Below are 24,659 nucleotides of genomic sequence, written 5' to 3'. Positions count from 1 at the left end.
CATAAGACAGGCAGAGAACACTGACACTGAGTCTACTTGTGCAAAAACAGAGAAAAAAATTATATCTAACTTGAACATACATTGTGAAAAGTAAGCAACAGATGTTACAGTTAAATTAAGGTATATTTGATTTTTTTCCTATAATTTGTTAGTTGTTTACTTGTGGTAATTTTTTTAAAGCATGGAGATACAGTTGGGCTCTGGGGAATTCATTCAGCTTTATTTAATAATTTTAATTAGTTATTAGAGCAAGGATATTTTTTACACTAATAAACTAAAAAAGCAATAGCCTGTCATAAAAATGTTGGTTTTGCTAATTATAATATCTGAATTTTTAAGAGTGTTTAGTTCTTGTTTTACTGTTACAGTGCACAAGGTTTACTTTAAAAGAAAGAAAAACACAACAAGTTAAAAAGGGGAGGAAACACCCCATAACCAAACTGAATTTAGAATTGTTACAAAAGAAATGGTCTTGGTACATTTTATTTTTTTTAGTAGACATGTTAGCTTAAGTAGAAAACAGGTTGTTAAACTGTACCTCTGTTATTAGACTTCAATGTTCTCTATTAATTTCAACTACTGTTACAGATTTTTTTTTAAAGCACTCTACTGGAAGAAAATTCTGCTGCAATTTCAGATTAAGACATGTAGTCTGCAGATACTCATAAAAGTATAGATCAGTCTACAGCCATTCGCAGAAGAAATGGTGCATGAACAATACAAACTCACAGAGGACCTGTGAAGAGAAAATGACTTTCCTGCTGGAAGATGAAAGCAAGGGCAAAGAAATGTGGTTGAGGCACATGAGATCAAACTTTGCTCTTTTAATATATAGAATTTTGTCATTTATTGTTAAGGCTAAGAACTTGCAAAAATTATTTCTTCATTAGAGTCACAGTCATGCTCCAACCCTCTTCTCCCTGTCCCCAAAAAGTTTGAGAAGTGCTAATTTATTTTTTTGTAGTTTCTCATCTTTTAAGTGAATTACAGCTTTTGCTTTTTTGTGCTGTATATGGCCCTAGAATAATAAATAATAGATGGGGTTTGCCTAAAACTACAGCTACTGCCAGGAGCAATACAAAATCAGTCTTATGGTGCAATATTCCCCCCCCCCAAGATTGGAACACGTTGGGGTCTTTGAGTCAGCTGAGACACAGATGGAGCCAGTCAAATGTGGAACATGGCCAGCATTCCCAAGAGTTGTTTCCAGTCTATTTTCTAGTCAATAAGTTTCGCAGGAAAAAAAATTATGATAGCACTGATAGTAGAGCCTTCACGGCAGAAAGCAGAGATGGAATATTTCCACGGTAAATTAAAATGCACACATTGCTGAGCAATGAAAACGAATTAAGGCAAATTCAGTAACTTCATTTTAAAAGCAACTGTGAGCTTTAATTGTCATAAATTCAGAACTAATTAAAAACATGTTGACAAAAATTGGACCAACAGCTTGTAATTTTCAAATTTAAGTGAAATGCAAAGCACTGAGAATGAATTACCAGGTCTGAATTCAGTTCTTAAGTGCATTTGCTATGTGTAGGATATCTCAGGATATTAAGGCTGAAAAAAAAAGGTAGAAAATATCAGAAAATTTTCTTTCATATGACTATTTTACTGATAAGCTCTGGACTTGGTGTCTAACGTTTGAGATCTGGAAATCTTTCTCAGCAACTGGGTCTAGATGGGTGATTCAGTCTTATCTTAACTCCACGCTGGGTGAGAACTAGGCTTGTACCATCTCCTGTCCTCCCTCACAACATGTGAGGAGGAAATAAATCTGGGGATATGGACTGTAATGTGTAGCTCCAGGAGGCCCAGATGGGTCCTAAGTCTGGATTATTAAGTAAATAGGACCACAAGATGTGCTGTGGCATGTAAGTGCTCCCTCGCTATGTTCCCATCTGCCCTGATAATAACTAGGTATAATGTAATATAAAAAGAAATACTAAAATCCCCAGAGATTAACTATTTCAGGATTGCTAAATTATTAAGACATAACTTCATATGTTAAATTAACATAGTTCTTGAATGTAAGAATAGTGTCCTTACAGGGAACAGAGTGGATAAATTTTCTACTTTGCATCTTCAAAATATTAACATATAAAAGTTCATATAAGCAAGGTTGTGCTATGACTATCATATGACTAGAACGTCCTTGCAGTTAGTATTTCACATCTTTCTGCTCAGTAAGAAGATAAATCCAGCTTTAATACCCAGAAGCAAACTCTGCATTGATGTGCACATACTTAAAAGATAATACGGGTGCCACAGGGTGGGTGACTGCAGAATTCAGAAGTGGGGTTAGGCATTTTGCTTGGGTGAAGTGAAACGCTTGTGCGTCACTATATACTGCCAGCACTGGACGTTACTGTCCTACAAATCTTAAAGATCTTGAAACTAGAACAAAAAATACAAAGGATTTCATAAAGTATAGGCTAAAATGAACACCTTTTCATCTTTACACAACTTCAGTAAAGGGCTTATGACAATATCCGAGACGTCTTTTAAAATACAGTCCTAAAATAATTAGAGTGCTCTAGGGTCCATCCTAATATAAGGTATAAATTTGCAAGGTCTGTATGTGAAGTGCATTTGACTGATAGGATATATCGTAAAAGTATATGATTATTTTGCTTTTTTAAAGGACTCGATGACAAGCATGACAGTGTGGGATTTTGTTCTCTGAGCCAACTATATGTTTATAATAGAAACCTCTTGAATGACTTTGCAGCCTTTGGCATCCTGTGGTGAGACTTTTGGAAGATGAATGAGAACTATATATACAGCTAGTAGAAAGACAGAGGAACAAAAGCCATCTGTAGAGGAGGACTGAGTAAAACTGCTCATGCCTGCTTTGCTAGTTAAAGGTATAGGTAAATTTCAGAGTAAATTGAAGTGTCTAAGCAAATTCTAGCCTGTCTTCCTTTCTACAGACTTAATTGCTTGACTACTGTCCTGAATAGTGTAGAATAGAATAACATAATGTATCAGCTATGAGGAATGGTTAGGAACTTACTTCATTAACATACCAATTATGCTGAATGTCACAATACCTTGTGAAAGATGGCACCCCTAGCCCTAGGAATGCCAGTGAAAGTTTGGGGTGTGGCTCTGAGAAGTATGTGATTATAATACTGTCCAACAGAATTATCTGCAGTGGGGTATATTTATTATAGAAATGTACTAATACTCTAGTACACCTGACGTGATGAACTTAGAAATACGTATTTATGGTTTTGAGATAAGAGTTGAGAAAAGAAAAATTCAACTCTGAGTTTTCCGGGAATATATGATACAAAATTTATTTCTTGCTGCCAGGATGATTCATTTATTTTTGAACAGTAGTTTCACTAAATGAAGTTTATTTTGCATCCCTCTGTCTTGTAGTCATTTTAGCTTACTAACTGAAAAGTGTTAAGCTCATATATAAATAGTCTAACTTGAGCCTCTCTTTTTTTTAGAATCATATGTGGTTATGTGATGGTTTACAATCCTCAAGTAATGGTGGCTAATTATCTATTATCTATGGAATCTATATATTGGGATACACAACTTGCACTGTATTTTCTCACACAATTAACACCATAGCTGGTTTTTTGCTAACTTGCTGCATTAAGTTGTCAGACTCAAGGGCAGGAAGTGAATTGAGTTGCTTCATTTAGAATCATTTGAGTTGGAAAAGACCTTTATGAATACTTTGCTTAAGTTATCTTTTTCATGACAACAGAATGCTTAACTGAGAAAATTTAGTATAAGATTCATACAATAACACATTTTCCATTATTCTGTTATGTTTATATAACTTGAAATAATTGACCTAAATGAGCCTCTTTGAGCCTTACTGCAAAATAATCAGGATGTATACTTTTAACATTTGTTTATAATAATCAACACTGAATTTGTTAGTTCTGTATATTTAAAATAACCACAAAAGACTTGCCAACACCTCTTACTGACTGTAGCTTGTATATATTGCAGTGCCCTTTAGTAGCAAGTCCTTAGTGACTTTTTTGTTCAGTTACCATGGTAACTTTAACTCTTTAACTGTGGAAAAAGCATCAATTTTTTTATGCAATCAAGAAAAAAGTGTGTTTATGTTTTTGAGCAAGAAGAAAAAACAACCATAGGATTTTAAGGAAGAAGTTATACCAGATTAGCTTGTATGTTCTAAAAAACTTCACTGTGGGGGTGACAGCCCTGGAACAGGTTGCCCAGGGAGGTTGTGGGGTCTCCTTCTCTGGAGATATTCAAAACCTGCCTGGACGCCACCCTGTGCAACCTGCTGTAGGTGATCCTGCTTTAACAGGGGGGTTGGACTGGATGATCTCCAGAGGTCCCTTCCAACCCCTGCCGTTCTGTGATTCTATGAAAAAGGATATTTTAAAATGCTTTAGATTTTTTTCTATTTAGGTATCTAAAAATTACTGAAATGGGGGGAAGCAACTGATTTAATTAAAATACATTAAGAAAGTCTTCCCTGGTTATAAACTATATATGAATATTCATATATATACACACAAATGGGAATTACACTGCACTCATATAATAATTTAAACTATAAAGGTTCTGTAAATGACAAAGATTATTCTTGTAGTGTGATCCAGTTCAGATCTTGAAGAATCTAAGGGGGGAAAAAAACCCCAAACAATAAAAAAACAGGTTTATATTAGAGCTGTGCTTTAATAAGCCTGTTGTTTTCATGTGAGAAGTATGCTGCCTTTACCTGGACAGATTGTTAAGAATAAGATTTGAGTAGAGTAGAAATGTATAAGAATCCTTTGAATGTGGTCTTGCTGTTGGAGAAATGTGGAAAGTAAAGCAGGAAACAAATATTCTTGTGACCATGTTGCTTAGATATAATACAAAAATATCCTTGTGCTATCCATGGTCTCTAACGTCTGTTCAGCTTGAAAGCTTTTAGCCCAATTTATTTACATCAACTTCAGAAAATATTGATAAAAAAATTCCTTTGTATTTTTTTCTCTCTGGAACATAAAGATTTACATCTGGTAATTATGGATTTGTCTTTGTGATGGCTATCAAGGCAGTATGATAGTAAGCAATTAAAATGTATAATCAAAAATGAGCAGAGGACAAAGTCTCCGGCTTACTTGGCAGTATAAAGCCTGAAAGCTTGCATTAACTCCTGCTTGCCTTTATTACATTGAACATTTTTTAACTGTCCCTTAATGTAATTAGGAGCAATGTGACTTTCAACACAGGTGCTTTTGTGATACTTTAGTAGAAAATACTTTGCTGTAGCAAACCAAGGAAAAGTAAGACTATACAGGCTACCTCCAGCTCCATTGCTTAAAAAAAGGTTTGCGTAGTCAGCAAAGTTCCACTGGTTTGGCCAATGTCTGACAAGTTCACTCCATCAAGGTTCTTCTTTTTTCTCTTCTAAACTGTCTAAAATTTGAGTTTCAGTTTTGTCAGTCATGTTGTTAAACGAAGATAAGGAAATTATTGGCCGAGTCTGGGGATAATTAAAAATAGATTTTTTTTTTCCTAGATGAATGATACAAACTGGGACTAGCAATTTGATGTGAGGGATAGCTGATCAGATATACTTGTACTATCAGGAAAAAGGTCAAATGTCAATTTTCAGTGACTGATATTTCTTCCAGTGCTGGTCTTTGAAACAATCAAGACTTGGGAAATTTCTTCTTTTTAACAATAAGTCATCTTTATTCTAAGTGCACTATTTTTAGAGTTAGGTATTCTTGTTCTGATTCCTAACATAGTGTGGACAGTATCCAGTCCTGTCCTGTAGTGGAAAAAGTTTCTTTTTTTTTTTTTCCCCAAAAGTCATCCTATAACAGTATATAGCTGCATAAGATAGAGAGTCCTGACAAGTACAATAAAGATCTTTGTCTAATAAATAGCAGTCTTGTTTCAGAAGGCTGGAATTTAGGATGATAATATTTGGCCAAGACACAAGCTTTTGCTCCTACAGACAACTACATTTTCAGTATTCTTCTGAGTAACTACTCATCTACTTATAGAAAATGCTCCAAAATTAGGATTAGATTTTAAGAATATTTTACTTAGTGCATAGCAGTTAGTGACTCTGCCTAAATATTTGTAGACAAAATACTTAGATGCAGATAATGGCCACATCTCGCTTCCGAGCAGATTGTATTAGCTTCTGGGATATAACAAATCCACTGGGCCCAATGCTTGAATTAACATAATAATTAAAGTTTCAGCACATTGTTATAGGTCACAATAAGAAAATGTTTAATCTTTCTACATTCATCTGTGTACATTCAAGGCATTGGGATGTCTACAGAGACTGAATTAAATTTAAGTGTATGAGAAATGAGCAGAGTGTTTTAAGAAAAATGTGAAAAAGATTTAGCTTTGTTGGGAGCTGTTCATAATTGGTTTTGTTCTAACAATAAAAGATACAGCAGAATTGGGTCACTACTCAAATTACAGCTCATCTAATGAGAGAAAGCTGTAGGTGTATAGGAGCCAAAATACAGAATTATCCTGCATTGCCTACTTAAGGATTTGAGGTTTGTTTGGTTCATAGTTCAGTGTCTATCATCAGCTGTGACTATAAGGAAAAAACATCCAAAGCGTTGGACCAGAATGAGCAAGCACGGGATCTAGCAGGTCAGGTGAAAATTACTCTGCTGTAGGGAGCGGTACCTTACAAAACTACTAGAGTGTTAAGGGAATGAAAGCGTGCGTTCCCAAACATAATGCCAGACTTAAAAATTGATGGCATTAAGAGGATGATTTAGTGTCTTTTTATGAGTCTTGAGTGAAGCCAAGGAATGTTCAAAATTATCTTGTCCTAGCACTGCTCACCTGCCAGGGAAAAAACCATCTAGATGCTGGTTATTGCATCATCAGAAACGGGTCAAGATCCAACTTCTCTTGAAACCAGTTTGGAAATCCATGGTAAATTCCTAAATTTCAATAGAATTTTAATAGTTTTTCTTTCTTCTGAAACAGTTCTTTGCTATTACAGGGGTAAATGGATTTAGTCATTCAATGGGTCACTTACTGATAGGAATCCACTTGGCAAAAAACCCCCAGCAGAATGATTGAAGTTCTCTGTTGTTTGTATTACAGTATTCTGAAGAGGCAGTGCAGGCTGCTGTGCAGCTGTGCTTGAAGCTGCACAAACAGGCTCAAAACGTGGAAGATGAAGAAAGAAAATAAAAATGTGGAGACTAAGGTTGCCAAAATCAATCAGTCTGTTTTTCTTGTATGGGAGCACGGACAAGTTGCTTATTAACTCTGTATTGGGGGAGTAGGGAAATAACTAAGAGGGACATAACAAGGCAAAGCAAGAGCTGCATGAGCTGCCCTTGGACACATCAAACAGTTGTAATTTTGTGGTTAGATTGGTGAATGCTGCCTGCTTTTGCTTATGAAATGGAGACACTTCAATGTGCATATTGTCTCCATAGCCCCAGACTAATGTACAAACAAATAATCCTTGAATAATAAAATAATCAAATTATCCTGGAGTCAAATTGTTTTACTTCTAAATTTCAGTTTAGGAATCCAATGAAAATGAACACAAGTAGAAGAGAATTAGGAAAGAGTGGACAGCTAGTCTGCAGATTTTTTGTTTAATGATAATTTAGCAGAATTTTAATGATGGACATAGCTTTTACTTTAAACCATTTACAACTATACCACTGTTTCATTTGAATACTGGGGTATAATATTACCTCAATAGTACTGAGGGGTGGGATTCTAATAGACTTTAAATACAGCTTACTATTAGTACCAAAACTGAATGCTATAGGGATTTCAGTCCAAACTCTTAGTGAATCTGTAGGGAGTTGGAGCCTTGGGGAGAAATATAGATAACAATTACAAAATGTTTTCTTGATTGACAGATGCAGTAATTCCCTTTCTTCCCTGGAAGTTCAGAAGGGTTTAAATAACTTTATGAACATAATAACTGACCTGATGTTTCAGTGATGAATACTAGTATGTTTTATGAAGAACTCTTCAATTTTAATTAATTTGAAGGTATCCAGAGTAGTCATCAAATGGCTTTTGAAGGTTAATGACATGTACTGAGAATCAAATGTCTTGTGTATTGTACATAAAGAGCTTTCCTCATTTTCTCAGGGTGCTATAAAACAAAGAGAGACTTTAGAAAATCTAAACTGTGTTCTACAGCCTAGTGTTTTCTTTGGATTGCTGAAGAAGGTTGAACTACTAGCTTATAGAACTCATAGTGCAAACATTTTCTGAGTGTATAGTGATCCTGTCACTCTGGCTGCTGCGCCATGGCATTTCTCTAATGTAGTAAATGTTAAGATCTAACTGGCCTCTGGGGCTGTATGTCTAAACAGCTGAGCAGTAATTACAGGGGACCTATGAGGGGTGGACAGAGCGGGGAGAAAGTGGAGGCAGCTAGTAAGAGCATTTGTGTTCAAATTATGATTTGAAGCAAATTCTTAGTTATGCTATAGGGAAGAACAAAAACTTATCTTATTTCTTCAGAGGGGAATGGAAGATGGTTTTTATACTTAGAACTTCCATAGAATTTTTCCTGCACTGCAGTTTTTTGTTTGACTAGTCAATCCAGTTATACTTCTCGCTCCTCACTCCTGTGTAGTTTTGTGGGGGACCAAGAGTTGTATTCAAGCTGTGCAGGAGGAACCAGCCTGTGACTCCTGCTGTTGCTGACACAGGCTTCAGTCTTGCATTTTTTTCCTCATTGGTTAGGAGATGGAAATTTGTAGAGAATAGATGTGAGTTGCTGAAACATTTGGTGCAAGGACATAGACTCCACTGCTTCTTCCCTTGCTCCCTCCAGCCAAGAGCTTAGTGGAGTACGAGCAACTGTGGTGAACCCAATTTTCGTGCCTAGATATGTAGAGGAACCTTAGACCCTGTGTGCAGATTAGATTATTGAAAAAGGACGATTAGCTAAATCTGAAAGTGATGTACTAGGCCTGTCAGAGTATCTCACCTTCTCTCTTTTGGTTATCTTTTGTAAGATATGTTTTTTGGGGTTTTTTCAGTTGTGTTTGTTTTTTATGTAAGTGTTCTTTGGATGATTGTTTTGTTGTTGTTTGTGTTTTCTTCATATCCATAGGGCATGAGGCTGTAAATAATATTAAGATCCTGTGCAGTAGTAATAAATATCAAAATATGTTGGGCAGTTACTTTAGAGAAGTTCTTTAAGAAGTGAAATTACTTGTTAATATCTAATGTTTCTAATATGAGTCAATGTTTCTGACAGTGTCACTCTTCCTATCTATATTTTTTTTTTCTACCCTTTCTGTCACCTGAGAAATGAGATCTTAATTTTAGGTACATGTAATGATGCAAATATGTCAAATTATTTGACACTAAGTCGCTCACCTTCTTAGGCATATTTGTTGCATAAAGAATGGGATAAAGTATCAGTGGTGTAAATGTGCTGTCTTCAGTGGAATTTACCAGCAGATAACTTGGCCCAGCCATGACAGCAAATCTTTTGTCTAAAATGTCATTACAGCACTAGAGTACAATTATTTTTATACTCCACTAATCTTTCCACTTTTACTGTGTTACTGCAGGCTTCTATAAAAAGACTATTGGTAATCTCAGTAGGGAGGCCTCCTTATCAAGCAGTTTCAAAGACTTATGACTTCTGAAAAAATAAAGATCAGTAGGTAATACTGAATTCATGGGGAAAAAGCTAGTCTTCAAAAACTAAATGCATACCATACGTAATACCGATTATTTTGCCACTTGCAGAAGTTTTCTTGGATTTTCTCAGATTTGATAATAAGACTTCGCAATAGTTAGAAATCTTTTATATTTTTACAATACATGCCTAAAATGGTCATTTAAAGATAAATTTAAACATACCTCTTTTATGTATGTATAGCTGAAAATAAAACAGCATGTATTGCTGAATACAATTTTTAAAAAAATGGTCAGGCCAAGAAATTTACTTATCACTTTTTAAAAGTCTCATTTTTTAAAAAAAATTGGTATCAAGAGTAGATATTGAAAGCCTTATTTCAATATAACTTACTGGTAGTATGTTAGAACATAATTAAGTTCTGTTAAAGAGTACATATTGTCAAGTTCTGGTATGTATAAGAAGAGGAAGTGACAGAAAGAATTGTCTTCTGTTTAACATAGGAAAACTTACAATTGTTACTTGAAACTTACTACACCCATCAAGTTTCTTTAAATTATCTTCTCCTTTATCACCTTATGGGGGTAAGCTTCAGACAATCATGGAAAAAGGTGCGGGGGAATAGGTTCAAGAGCTTTTATATTGCACTTATCTCTTACTATGTGTTTCAGAAGCTGTTTCTCGTTACAGAATCAGGACCTCTATAAGCAGGCTTGTTTCACTAAGTGGCTTTGCAGTGACAATGACTGAGCTCTGAAACAGGTTAGGGCATTTGTTTCAGTAACACTCACTTCCTAAAAAGCACTGTTTGTTAGGTAGCTGCTGCCGCTCCTTTACAACTTAATGTGCATTACATTGATAGCTGTCTGTGTTCATTAGCAAAAAAAATTGCTTACCTACTTTTATGTTTGCAATTAGGTAAACCCAGATTTTGAGACCACATGTGAAATTAGCATCTGAGTATCTGTGGTTGTTATTTACACAAAACCCTGGTGTTATATTCTCCAGACATAGGCCCTCACATCTACAGAGCTAGTTACCAAATAACTCCTGTGTTTCAAAATATCACGACCTAAATTTTGATTGAGGGTAGGGAGCGGAATGATCATGAAAAAGTTGTATCCCATCAAACTATTACAAAAATAATTGTACTTTTTTGTTTGTTGTCCTGCAAAGTGAATGTTAATTTAAGAACAAACAATAATGCCGATACACTTACCAGTCCTCCAGCGAGCGGTAATATTAGAATAACTCCTAAATCCAGTAAAATCAGTCCTAGCATGACAAGCAGGAAAAAAAAATGTCTACAAGACATCAGTGCATAATGTCATCTGTCAGCCTTCTATAGATTTCATCAGGGTTTGGTATCTTTTCCAAGATAAAACAGGTTCAATTACTTTGATTTCAGTTGGCCTTTTACCTATATTCTTAACATGTCCCCACTTCTATTTTTGTTTTTATATCTGGCTGCTGCACACAGAATGGAAATAGAGATTTTTTTTTTGTTGTTTCTAAGGCATATTCTGATCTTCAGATGTGATTGGGCATTTCCAGTGGCTGCTGATTAGCGAGAACACTGAGCAGCATACAGCTTACCCAACCTTTACCTCTCAGCAGGAATTACAACACAGTAAGAATGGTCTCTGAAGGAGAAAAAATAAGAAAGAGAGAAGAGGGGAGTGGAGGGGGCAGCACTGAAACAACAGGAAAAAAAGAAAAAATTAAGTAATTGGTCTAACTGTTTCTAGTAAGGTATATTACAGCCTTAAGATTATAATATAAACAGCGTTATCATAACCATCAAGGTTTTATGTATGTTGGGAGGCCATTTGAATGTTTTATGTGGATTTTGAAATAATCATTTCATGATTATGTACAAATGCTTTGGATTTGCCCTTGAATGTTTCTTACAATGCATATGCAGGTGGTTGCAGTCCTGTGTAAATACATATAGCTGTTTTTCTCTGTAAAATACAGACTGTTCAGCTATCTTTATGGCCATGACCTTGACAGGAGTCACTATTATTATACAAATAGTTACTAATAATATTTTATTTGCCTCCACTCTAAAACACACACTTTCTGTGTCCTTTTTTTTTTTTTTAAATCTAGGTATATAGGTAATTCTTCTTTCCAGAGAAGAATGTTGTCTGTTCTTACCCCAATTCAAGAAGGGTCTGTGCTGCACTCAACGCTTAAATGTTTGTGTGTTTTGTCCACCAGGTACATTCATAAAGGGAAATTAAAAACAATCTTAATTTCTCAGTGTAGTGGTTGCTGGTCAATTTAACATTTGGGGGAAGATAATCTGAATTTTAACTGAAGTTTATTAGATATTAGAATTCGATGCCAATTGCTAAAAACAAACCAACTTAAAATAGCGATATTCTTTTGCTCACTAAATGAGAAATTCTTCAACCTTTGGTCTCCTTCAGAAGGAAAAACAATTTCTTAAAATCTTACAAATTATAACTCTTACTTTAGTTTTTATAAAGAAAAAAGAAGAAAACAAAACAGTGTGTACTTTCACCAACCAGAAATTATTCCAAGATTTTGTGTCCAATCAGAAGTCCATTTTCAATTCCTTTAGCTTTTTTTAACTTGCAAAAACATTGTGGATTTCAAAGATGCTACTACAGACAGTTAATAAAGATCTCATTGCTTTAGTGCAAATAATTGTCTTAGCCTGAAAATTAAGAGAAGGAGCATATAGGGATATTTTGGTGTCCATTTTTGGTGATTAATTAGACAGGATATATATATGAATATATATTATATATTATCATATATAATGAAAGAGCTTTCTGATCGTGTAGCTCATTTGGACACTTTTGATCTAGTTACTTATGGTGGCTGAAGGCAACTCTAAGAATTAGGTACCAAAAGAAATACCAAATACACCATAAGAAGGCATGTTCTCCTGTGGCTGCTTCTCATAGAAGGCTTTATTTAAAAAAAACAAAAAACAAACATTTTGGCTGATTTATTATCCATGTGACAGTGAATTAAGATGATGAAGCTCAAAGAGTATTTTTGCCTAATGGTTGGTCTGTCTTTGAAAAGATTTGAGGTTCTTCTATATCCAGAAATTAATCTGTAAAAAGAAAAAGTTCTTTTAACATTTGCAGCTAACATAATAGTTCCTTTATCTTTCTTTAAAGAGAAAGGTTTGTAATGGGATATCAGGAATTGCTTGTTTAGATCAAAAACTTCTAGCAGGTAGCAACAGGCCATAAGTACATCTCTCTGCTCATTAGTTTAAACAGTAGATGACTTCAGCTTTTCAGGGGTCCTTTGTTGCTTTAGGATTCTTTCATAGAATATATTCCTCATATACTCAGTAACGTGAAAACATGTTTCTCTGCTTTAAATGTAAGAGAAACTATTAGATGATAGTATCCTCAGTGGGCTGGAAAATGTGGTAAAAAAATAATAGAATTGTTTTCTTATTTAATATCCCATGTTTATAGGAAGACTAAAAGTTGTAAATAGCTTCTTCCAAACATGTTTTGAAGACTAACACAGATATCCAACAGACTTTTTCCCAATGTTTATATGTAGATATTTCTTCAATGATGCAATCTTAGGCACAGATTGAGAAACTGTGACAGTTGTGTATAATCCCCTCTAGAAGGTGTTTATTTTGGTTTCTCTTTTCCAAATCATTGCTTTGGTTCTTATTACTGAGACAAATGCTACATATTCCTGTAATACCTCTCGGATACTAGTGCAAAACCGGTTTTAAAAACTGGCTCATGATGCACGTGCTACCATTGCAGTGGCCCTCTTTCTGCATCTCTGGAAAACTTACCGTTACACAGGGCTTCTTCTAACAGGAGTTAATTAGGACCAGAAAATTGTTTGTGGCTTTTTTTTTTTATCTAAACCCCAGGACATGCTGTCCTAAGCCTGTAGTGCTGTGCAGTGCCCTAAGAGTGGTGTTCAGCTGATGTTTCAGAAGTTTCTTACTAGCATTGGAAATGTTCTTTATCAGGCCATTTAACTAGTAAACTCTTTCTACATATTATGATAAATTCATGTAATGTGTTAGTTTGGGAATATTTTCTTCCTTATTCTCTCATTTGAAAGATACATTAAATATAATACCAACAAAATCAAAAGCAATCTTAAGTATTTCTTCCTCTCCTAATCCACATTTTTACTTATGATAATGAAAAATGAATGTAAGTCTTCTGGAAAACCCTCAGCAAGGAGTAAGGTGGTATTGCTTTGTCCAAGGAGCAGACCAGAAATTGGAATATTTTTTTTATCTGGAACACGACCTGCATTCAGTTTTCACAGGAAAAACTACATTTGTTTTTTGTGCTGCTCCCCCCCGTAAGATGCAGGCAGAAGAGAGCCAGCTTGGGATGGGGAAGAACAACTTTACCTTTCCTGTGTCATCACTCAAACCAGATACATTTATAAAACTTGCATTTGCAGAAGTTTTATAATCACAGAGAGAAAAATTAAGAACACTATTTTTACTATTGTAATGTCAGTTTTTCTACCAACTCTACTTGCTGTAAGCACTCTGGTATTGAAAGTCTCTGAGCTTCTGATCCTTTGAAAGCTGAAAATCTGTAGTTTGCAGTTTAGCTGCAAAGTCAGTGGGAGCCCTGAGGCCTGGAAAAGGCCTTTGGTAAGTTGTTCAACACAGTTTTTTACCTTGGTGGAGTAAACGAAGCCTCTATTTGTTGGTATAATGCCAGTCTGGTTCCCCAACATCTGACCAAAATCCCTCATTGAGTTTTAAGACCACAGTAATGTTGAGTAAAATTAGTTTATTTTTCTCTGTAGGTAGAAGCGTTATGTATATTTGGCATTTTGCAGTTTACTCTTAATTTAACAAGAATGCCTTTAAAATTACGAAGCCAAACTTTGGCATTTTGAGTAATTATATGAAAGGCATTATTGCTATGATATGAACTGCAGGACTTTCTAATCTAATTTTTAACGATATGACTGTTTGTAGGAAAAATAATCCATTTAGTTTCACCTTCTAGCATTTTAGCATTTAATGTACACTAAGATGGCATCATTCCTAAAAACTCCTGCTCGCTTTACTCTCCCTCCCAAATTGCAAAGTTGCTTTTGAAGTGCATAGTCTGTATGATTAAATAAAAGGAACTGAAAATTAGTGAGGAAATTGCATGGTCTAGCCATTTTAGAAATGAATTAAAGTTGCTGTTTAGCAAAATGGAGTAATTTATCACTTATCTAGTGTTCCCTGTAAGTCATTTATCATGAGTGGCAACTATCATCATTTTATTCTAAACTGAGATGGTAGGGAGGGATCGGAGGCTTACGTTGCGCAAGTTCATACTTCTTGTAATTGGCAACTAATTTAATGATTGTGTAAAATAAAAGAGAGCTGGAAAAGCTTTTCTAAGTTTCTCCTCTGCTACTACAACATGTTATTATACATCACTTTGTATCACGCTGTTAAATTCTTGTTGTCAGGTGGAATTTTACTTTGCACTCTACTTAAATGTATATTAATTATACTTGTATTTTGGATACCAGTAATACAGGTGCTCAGGATTTCAGATGTAGTGTCTTTTTGAGATAAACCATGTACTGGGAGTGGACTTCATAAATAGAGACTATCATAGTCCAAATTTGTTGTTAGAATGGCTAACCAAAGTCTTACTTCCCTTGTCATCTTTTTGAGTGCAGCATTTGCTCCTGGAGAAGGGCTTGAAATGGTTCACCAGCTCTGTAGATCTTTGGAATGAACAGACACTTGTACAACATTTTTCTGCCAAAGGATAATTTAAAATTCTAACAAGAAAACCTTAAGAAATGATTCCTGAGTCCTTCAGAATCAGTTGCTCATGGTCTTAAATGTTTTGTTCTCATGTTAGGCGAGCCATGATTATCTTATAATGGACTTATTCCCTAATAATGGAAGAAGAAGGTAGTGTAATGTGACCACTAAAATTGAAATTTATTTTATAATGCTTTCTGGAGCTGGTAATGGCTGGTTTTGTGATACTGCATCTTCATCTTTCCGTAAAATAGCGGCTCTTTTCAGGCTAAAAGTTCCCATTTGCGCTGTAGTTTGCTTTTAAAATCCTGTGAGTACGACTTTCCTTATTTGCTTATTTACGTATAATAAAGACTTATCTTGCTTCTTACTCAGTTTGCTTAAATATTCCAGCAATGCTTGCACGATGCATTTCTGGGTATGCTGACAAAATGCTCAAGAACAGCAATTTCAGTTCCTGCTGGAGAATCTATTCCAGCATGCTGTATCCTTTGCAGTGTATGCCATATTAAGAGGGGAGACAGGGAATTCAGGGAATTGTATTTACAGGACGTGAAGGGCAGTGGGGGGGGGGGGAAAGAAGTGTGTGGATATTTCCTAGTTGTTGTAGATTTGGAATCATGAATCTCATTTTCTTCCTAAATTGTTCCCTTGGAGTTTTCTGTGAAGAATTGTTTAGCGGAAAAGGAGAATAGTTGCTGGAAAGGGACAAAAGAATGTGAGAAAGGAAAGAAAGAATGGGAGATTCTTCTATAAAAAAATATTTGAGTGAGATAGGAACAGAAAACTGATAGTATATAGCAACAATAGTACTTTAAAAAATGAATTCAAACCTAACTGACAGACCATCTGTATTCCATTTGAATTAATTTCTTAGGTGTTATGCTTTAACCCCAGCTGGCAACTGAGCAACAAACATACTCAGTCACACCACACACATACCCCTGCCCCATGGGATGAGGAAGAAAATCAGAAGAGTAAAAGTGAGAAAATTCATGGGTTGAGATAAAGACAGTTTAAGTAAAGAAAAAGCCATGCATGTAAACAAAGCAGAATAAGGAATTCCTTCACCACTTCCCATGGGCAGGCAGGTGTTCAGCCATGCCCAGGACAGCAGGGATCCATCATGCGTAATGGTTCCTTGTGAAGACAAACGCCATCACTTCGAACATCCCGCCCTTCCTCTTCCTTCCCCCAGCTTTATATGCTGAGCATGATGATGTCATATGGTATGGAATAGCCCTTTGCTCAGTTGGGGTCAGCTGTCCCGGCTGTGTCCCCTCCCAACTCCCTGCGCACCCCCAGCTACTCGCTGTTGGGGTGGTCTGAGGGGCAGAAAAGCCTTGGCTCTGTGTAAGCTCTGCTCAGCAATAACAACAACATCTCTGTGTTATCAACGCTGTTTTCAGCACAAATCCAAAACACAGCCCCATACTGGCTGCTGTGAAGAATGTTAACTCTATCCCAGCCCAAACCAGCACATTAGGCTTTACTGTAATTCCATCTTTTTTCTTGGTTTCATATGCAAGTCTTAAATTTGTTAAGCAAACAGTAATTATTTGCTTTCTTATTTGAGTACCTGCAAGATATGTTTGTTTATGCAATCCAGTAAGCCTATTATGTAACTGGGAAACAAATTAAGGTCAAATTCAGGTATAAATTTTGGAGAAACACTTTGTAGTCTTTACAGTTTTTCACCTTAAGATCCACTGAGTGATCTATTAATGGAAGGGTATAGGTGGCCTTCTAAAAGAGCAGTATGCTGAGAAGCCTTGTGCACGATTCATCCTGAGACCATCCTAGGCGCAATGGTACACACCTCACGCACATAGAATTCCCCTTGAATGTAATGGCAAGCCGTTAGTTTGCTATTACTGCAAAGTTTTCAGTTCTTGATGTCTACTACCAAAGTAGCAGTTCAGGCTATCTTGTTTTCTTGTACCAGTCATCCTTGTTAATGATTTTGTCTGTGTGCTGTTTTTGTGTAGCTTTCCCTGATTGCATTACTTTTTCTGAAAGACTTTATAAATAAGATGATGGCATAATGGATAAATGTTTGAATTTTAAATTGCTGTGAAATGGAGCACAAAACAGTACATCTGGGAACATACTGGACTCTGGTTTGGCATAATGTATTTATTCAGTCCGTATTCATGGTTTGAAGATTGTGTAAAAGGAACCTGGCTCTTAGAAATAGAGTATCACTGGTATGAGCTTATTTTCTGTTTGAAAATAATTCTGTTGGTAGGTAGACAGATAAATAGACAGCACTCTACTCCTTTTTGTTTATATAATAATAGATTGGTTTGTCACATGACACAGGTCCTTGGAATTTATTTAATAAACTTATTTTAAGACTTTTGGTTTCTTTTGTAAAGAAACTTTGTAGCTATCAATAAATAGCTTTGACTTACTCTCTCTGGACAATTTTATTTCTCTAGTCTATGATCCCATTATTGTTACTACCTAATAAGCCAGAGTATCCGGTCATATGCATTTGATTTAAATCAGGCATGGTTACATGATCAAATCATTATGGAATCAGCCAGTCCTATTTTATGATTTAATACTGCCGGGGAGGAGGCTAGATATACTGTAAAGTTTAATATAGTGGTTATGTAGGATTGTAAAATCTGCTAAGGCCTGTGGAAGTATTTCTTCTGGATGTTTGATCAGACCCTAAGGACTTAAATGAACCCCCAGATAAGGGAATATTAAAACTGTCATTGACTTCAGTGGGGAAAATTCTAAGTAAGAAAATCGGAAAAATACCCTTTCTGCACTAGCAGGTACTTGAATAAAAGATGCTTCTTGTCTGAATCCTTTCTGTGACACAAATAGATCATGTGTCTGTTTTTATGCATATCCCACTATTCAGGATTGTAACTGCAGTAATATACAGTAATTTACAGTATTCAAAATTCTGAATAAAAACATGTTAAATTCAGCTATTGGTGTTTATATTATCTTGTGCTTTTCTATGCAGGTAATTACATTTTAGTCATTAAATGAAGTGCAACACTTCATACTGGCTGGAATGACTGCCATGCATTTTTAATGGTTTCTCTAAGTGTCATTAAATGATAATTTGACAAAATAAACAAACAACCAGCAGTATACACAATTGGTTATTAATAAAGCCTGTTCTTAATTCACTTCTAAAATCAATGAAAGTTGCACTCTGAAATGTAGCAATAGTTTATAACTGCTTTTTTATGTAAAACATTTGAAAGTTTTATACACTTTTTTCAGTATGTCCATTCTAAATATATACTTTCATATTGAGAATGAAGTAGTACATCTGTTTGGCATTACAGTGTTGATACAGGGATGGACACCAATATTACTTCCTGGCTTTTCTGTCGTGTGCCTAATGATGAAACATTTTGACATGTATGTGGCTCCTGCTGTACGTCTGCTAGAAATGACTCTGGCTTTCAGTGACAAAACACAATAAAGCTTTGTAACGTGATTTCATATTCTTGTTTTTTTCTGAATCTTTGCTAGCCTACACTGAAACCAAACAGTAGCAGAACTGTGGCTAGTTTACCTTCCATGTTCCCATTTCATAGCTGGGAATGATAAGGCAGTATTGCAGTTGCAGTGTCTAATCACTTTCCAAATGTCAATGCCACATTGAGGGCAAAGATGTCTGAGGTGGCATCTAAGTGATCATGAGAGAGAGTTTTTTATTTTTCTTGTGAGGAATGCCTTACTCCAAAAACTGGAGAAATGTGGAGATAGTTTATCACTACCTCCCCTCCCTTCAAATAATTTCTGTATTATATGCAGTTTGGCCAAACTACAATATTGTCATAGTAAATATTATTTGAATTCATGCCAGGGATATCTCCAAATTATAAGGAAATACTTAATTTTGTTGAGATACTTCCTGTGAAAAGATACTATACACTTAATCTCCCTTCAGTCATTTGAAACCAGCAATTTTCAGGATTCATTCTTCTGTAATGCCAAGGAAGTGTATTTTCAGTTGTCAGATGCCTATGTGAAAAGTATTGTAGTTCTTAGCAGGCAGCACGTACTGGAAAATGAGATGACTCTCTAGTTGAGGATGCAGACTGTCTCATTAGCTGCGCAGTCAAGCCCTGTGACCTTTTGTCTGTCAGACGTTTTTCTTCTCACAGTGGAACTCATCAGAATCAGAGTTCTTTTAACTGTTGATACCAGAAGTGAATTTCCTATTATATCAAAATGTTGCTGAATCATTTCAGTGTTTTCAACCTTAGCTTCCCAAAAGCCATTCACATCAGAAATCTCAATTTAATGAGTTTTAGTGAAAAAATAGTAACTGCTGAGAAAAAGGGAATTGCTGCTGTACCTACAGCTGGAGCTTGCCTGGAGGAGTTGTTGGTAAATTTTTATTTCTCTTCAGAAATGAGATTTTGAGATTGCCAGAATCACAAGACATGACATCTTAATTCCTGGCTGTCCTTGTGCTCCTCTGTGAGCTGGTCTTCCAGCAGCCTTTTAGGAGCCCATAATTACTAAAACCTTAAATGGCAAAGGAAACAGATGAAACGGAGCCAATCCAGATCAGGAATGATGCCATTCATGACATCAGGGTGCCCATAGTTGCACAACTGGAAGTTTGGGTGGTGATATTGTCTCAAATCCCACAGAGGGGAGGGTTCATCCCCAGACTCTGCAGCTCATGGGTGTACTGTTGTGAGATCGGACCCCCTCCCAGTCATCTGAAGTGTGGATGTGACCTACCTGATGCGTGTTAGTGCTCTGATGCGCTAGCATCCTACCCTAATGCAGTCCTGGTACAGGGTCTGTATCCTCGTATTGCAATGAGTTCTGAATACTTGAAGCTCAATCTTACAATGTAAAAATAGTGAATAATGGACATTTTTGGTTTGGCAGGTGAGCAAAAAAAAATAGTTGGCAGGAAAAGTAGGCAATTCAAGGTTTTATCCACAGTGTTCGGGTTTTTCAGTCAAAATATTTTTCTGAAGTAAAATGTTATGCTCGGTTTTGGCTTTTTTTTTTTCAGTTTAAAGTCAAATTTTAAACAAATGAATACTAGCTTGATGCAAACGGATTTAAAAATTGAATGCTTCAGCATAACTTAAAAAATGGCTCAGCTCCTAAAACTTCAGATTCAAACTTTTAGTAGAGTATTGTTGCTGAAATTAGTGATTAAATTAAATCCCAGATTCATGAATTCTTTCCAGAAATGCCCTAAATGGGGTCTCTTCCCCCTCCCCCCCAATCACTTGGAGGAAGCTTCATAAACAAGTTGATTTTGATCAGCTGATGTGCCAGTAATGTGGAGGGAAGAACTACAGCTTATCTAATGCTTGTGAAGGTACCTTGTATGAAGACTATTAACTGTCATACCAGTTAATGATAGTTTTTCAGTGACATTACCAAGTATCACAGACCTTATTATTGAAGCTAAAAGGAATCGGAAAGAGTTGAAAAATGAAAAGCGAATGCTGCAGGGTGTATAGCATTGGTTAAAGAAGATGCTGCAGAAGAAGTCAGAGTTTGCTATTACTGGTTTTCCCAAAGGGCCATCCAATGGGATCCATATGAAATTGATGTTTTTCCAGTCACAGTGATGCTGACTTCATCTTTCCAATGACAAATCAAGCTGGTTTTTTATTTGTTGTTTAGTTTTGTGTGGTTTTGTTTTAGTTTTCTCCCAGGAAGAGACGTAGGGTTGCTGAATTAGCCTTTTATTTTTCTTCCTCAAGGAAAATGCAATTAAGTCAAAAAGTTTTAGGCTTGGGTACTTACATTTATGGAGTGATAGACATAGAAATGTCAGCCTTTATAGTGGGTGTCTGGTGAGGTGTTGGGAGCTGTGGAGGGGCTGCCCCATGCACACCCACTGCAGGGCATAGCTGAGCCTCTCAGCCACAAGTGGGGTGCCACTGGGAAAGCCTGGGTAAGGAAGGATAAAACACCGCATGGCAGCGAGGAAAAATGTGTAAGAAACAGCCCTGTGAGCACCAAGGTGAGAGGAGGAGTAGGGGGAGGAGGTGCTGCAGGCACCAGAGCAGAGATTCCCCTGCAGCCCATGGAGAGGAGACCATGGGCGAGCAGGTATCCACACTGCAGCCCGTGGAGGACCCCACTCTAGGAGGGTGGAGATCTTGAAGGATCCGTGACCTGTGGAGAGCCCACACAGGAGTGGGCTCATCCTGAAGGACTGCAGCCATGGGAAAGACCCATGCTGGAGCGTGGGGAAAAGCTGCCATCTCCCTTGGCACCGCAGGGTGTGGAGAGGTAGAGGAGCTGGGAATGAAGGAGTGACAGGAATGAAGTTGAATCTGGGCAAAAGGCGATGGCAGGAAGGTGTTTTCAGTTTGGTTTCTCACCATTCCAAACTATTTTAACTGCAATAAATTAATTTTCCCCAAGTTGATTCTGTTTTGCCTCTGATGGTAAACAGTAAGTGATTTCCCTGCCTGTATCTTGACCCAGGAGCTTTTTCATCTTATTTTGTCTCCCTGTCCTGTTGAGAAGGGGGAGTGAGAGAGTGGCTGGGTGGGCAGCTGGCCAAGGTCAACCTGACTCTAAAGGCTTTTTCAAGTCTGCGTAAATTGTGGCTCAATTTGCAGCCCAAGGTTATAATTTTGCTTCAATGAACATTCTTCAGGCCCCTCTTTAGGAATAATTTTTAAAAATATGTGCCTGTTATGCACTTTCACGTCTGTGTAAATGATCTGGTTTTACAGAGGTAGCTTACAGTGCATAATATGTATACACAAATATTTTGCATGTTGATTCATTTATGTACATCAGCTTTTTGTGTTATAGTCATTAAATACATGGGACAAAACTACACATACCAAGTTGCTGCATTTAAGTTTTATCATCTGTCCATTGTAGTTATTCGTGCTGTTTTAGTATGGCTTTGCAGTAAGCATCCATACGAAATAAATTTGCTCTTGAGCATTTTATGCTTTTATTAAGTATTCATTAAATGAGATGAATGGTATTCATGCAGTCTGTTGCTTAGTGCATTGAAACCCCCAAAAATGCATTGTTTGTAAATTCTTTATGCAGAATAAGCCGTTTTCCTCCTCTACTAAAACATGTCAGGGTCCAGGACGCGTCACTATCCGTGTAGTGTTGTTCTGCATGCAGAACTGATTTGGAAGGTTAAGACCTGGAGAATGGATACGGTAATTCCTGTGTGTCCTTAGTGCAAGCTGCAGTGTCTTGACCTGCTGTTCCTGATGGACTAGGAAAGGTTATAAGCAGAATAAACAGGTGTTTTCTTGCTTCTCTATGGGTAAAGTCAAAGGTAAAAAGTAAAGACTTTTGGACAGATTAAGTAAGCTAATTTTTGGCCTCAATCATGCATGTGGAATCTAGCTCATATCTCAATCAAGTTCAACAAAGGGTAGAATTTGTCCTAAGTGTCAAAAATTTATGCTGGATAAAAGTGATCTGGTGATAAAATACCAGACTTACTTTTTAACTGCTTTTCTCTCCATAGAAAGCATTAGTCTGAACACCTCTAAGAATGTAATTTTTGTCCAGAATGGAATTTCATGTTAAAAAAAAAATTAAAATAAAAATCTCAAGACTCTTGTTCTCCTGAAACTGGGAGTGTGAGACACCAGTTATGTGGGAGTTTTTCTCACCATGCAACCACTTGTACTCATAAGCCTGACTGAGTATTTATGAGTTCCTCCCTACAAAGGTGATTGGTTTTGTCCATGGAGGTACCAGCTATCTAGATATTGCAGCCCTACAGAAGTGTGGTTAGGATGTAGCACGTTATGATGATGCCTGTGCTCCTATGACATATTTATTGTGTATGATGAATGGCCAGTACAAGCAGTAGTCTGTGTGGTGTGTGTAATCAGCTGCTTGTTGTAATAGAGGAACATTGCTTAATCTGAAACTGGAGACTGGGGATTTTTGTTTGGTTTTGTTTGTGTTTTGTTAGAGGTTTTATCAACAGATAGCAGGGAAAAGCATCCTTAAGGGTGCTCAGAGAGGTGATTTTTAATTTTTTTTTAAAGGGTTTGCAAAATAGGCTTAGGCTGTCAAATCCAGCTGTGGAATTCATGTTACAAACTGATTTCTTTCATTTGTGGTAAGATACTGGGGAAGCTTGCTTTGGGCTGTATACAGAGCATATTAGATAAACAGTCACTTTGTGGGGTTTTTTAATATAGCATGATTTGGCTGCTGCCACACACAAAAAAAAAAAGTAAAATCCAAAGAATTCTGCATCAAATCTGTGAGATAGCACTTCAAAATAAGTACAGACCAATAGTTTTAAATATTCTTATTAGAAAGCAAAGTTAAGCCAAAATGCAATTGCTGTCTGGAGTTCTATGTGAAGTTACTTTGCAGTACTGTCTGAACTTACTGTGCTCTACTATTTGAAGAGAAGCATTGCAAATATCTGGCATCAGTGTTAACGTATAATCTACTGTGGGGGGTTGTAAGCAGATGACGTGGAACAACAGAAGACAGATATGCCCAGGGACTTTTCAAAAAAATGTGCTCTCACAATGTGCTTTTTGCATGCTCTGTCATTCACTGGTCTCTTAAATTCACACTGTTGATATTTCCTTTATCTATATATTTGTGCATATGTTTGGGTTTTGTGCTAGTGGTATCATAGACTAATGTTCTCAGCTGTGTTTAGGAGGCTGACTTTATTCTCAAGAATGATGAAATTTGACATCCTCAGGTTTTCATACCTTCATCTGGCACTGCACTAACATGTGCAAGTTTCCATTGAAATTTTACTAGTACTTATTATTAGCTAAACAAATAAATCCTGACTTCATATAGCTTTAAACCCTGTACTCATGTAGTGTAAGGTCAGTGTATGTGTTCATCTGTAGGACTTAAGGAGAAAAACATAATCTCTGTATATGTTATACTTGTTTTTCTGATGAGACTGAAAGCTTAGCTTCTGCTATTTGTGTTCCTTAGTCACCTTCGGGATAAACTAAGAAAATAACCTGTATGGCACATACTGGCTAGTAAAAGTACATCCTGGAAAAAACCTAATTGTTCACTGATGCATGTTGACTTGCTCTGTGCAGGTGCTCTTGCTATGTGTGGGTTTGAGGTAGATTCTTAAATAAGTGGTTTGTAGTTTTGGTTTATTCAAGAGCTTAGGCCAAAGCACTTTGAGATATCTAGCTTACTGATTCTTTCTGAGATGCCATGATTTTAGTGAGAGTTGGGAAGGAAAAGATCTGGATTTTGACTGGAACAATGCTTTGGTTTTGCACATTCACTGAAATGTTATGTACTTAGGTGTGT

General features: G+C 36.4%; 1 protein-coding gene across 20 annotated transcripts in view; it reads left to right on the top strand.

Moving 5' to 3' along the window:
* Positions 1–24,659, top strand: part of NRXN1 (neurexin 1) — a 735,823-nt gene that overhangs the window by 230,012 nt on the left and 481,152 nt on the right. The window lies entirely within an intron of this gene.

The sequence above is a fragment of the Grus americana genome, chromosome 3 (assembly GCF_028858705.1).
Source record: "Grus americana isolate bGruAme1 chromosome 3, bGruAme1.mat, whole genome shotgun sequence".
Taxonomy (NCBI): Eukaryota; Metazoa; Chordata; class Aves; order Gruiformes; family Gruidae; genus Grus; species Grus americana.
This window is presented reverse-complemented; position numbering and strand designations above follow the sequence as displayed.